This window comes from Penaeus monodon, chromosome 27 (assembly GCF_015228065.2).
Source record: "Penaeus monodon isolate SGIC_2016 chromosome 27, NSTDA_Pmon_1, whole genome shotgun sequence".
Classification (NCBI taxonomy): Eukaryota; Metazoa; Arthropoda; class Malacostraca; order Decapoda; family Penaeidae; genus Penaeus; species Penaeus monodon.
This window is the reverse complement of record NC_051412.1, coordinates 19,284,440-19,284,704: the sequence shown is the minus strand read 5'-3', so window position 1 is coordinate 19,284,704 and position 265 is coordinate 19,284,440. Positions and strand designations below refer to the sequence as shown.

The 265-nt window shown below is 44.5% G+C and overlaps 1 protein-coding gene across 1 annotated transcript in view; it reads right to left on the bottom strand.

The window, feature by feature from the left end:
- LOC119590656 (proteoglycan Cow-like) overlaps nt 1–265 on the bottom strand; it is a gene marked incomplete in the record, with an annotated part of 201,110 nt that overhangs the window by 19,869 nt on the left and 180,976 nt on the right.

Below are 265 nucleotides of genomic sequence, written 5' to 3'. Positions count from 1 at the left end.
CATCAAGACCGAATGAGGATAGTTCAGTCGATTGCTTTTGTCACTGCAGAGAGTACATGCAACCGCTGATTGATTTGGCGAAGGCGGGAAATAATATTAGTTTGGTCTATTGATTTCCCGGAGATTAAGCGTTCGATCGCGCCTGTAAAACTCGGAATGGGATTTATTATCGCTCGGTGATTTTCGCCGAGGGATGGAAATAATTTGGCAGTAATTCAAGACAAGACGACTGATAAAGGCCGGGTGTCTCGATTACTTTGGCAAG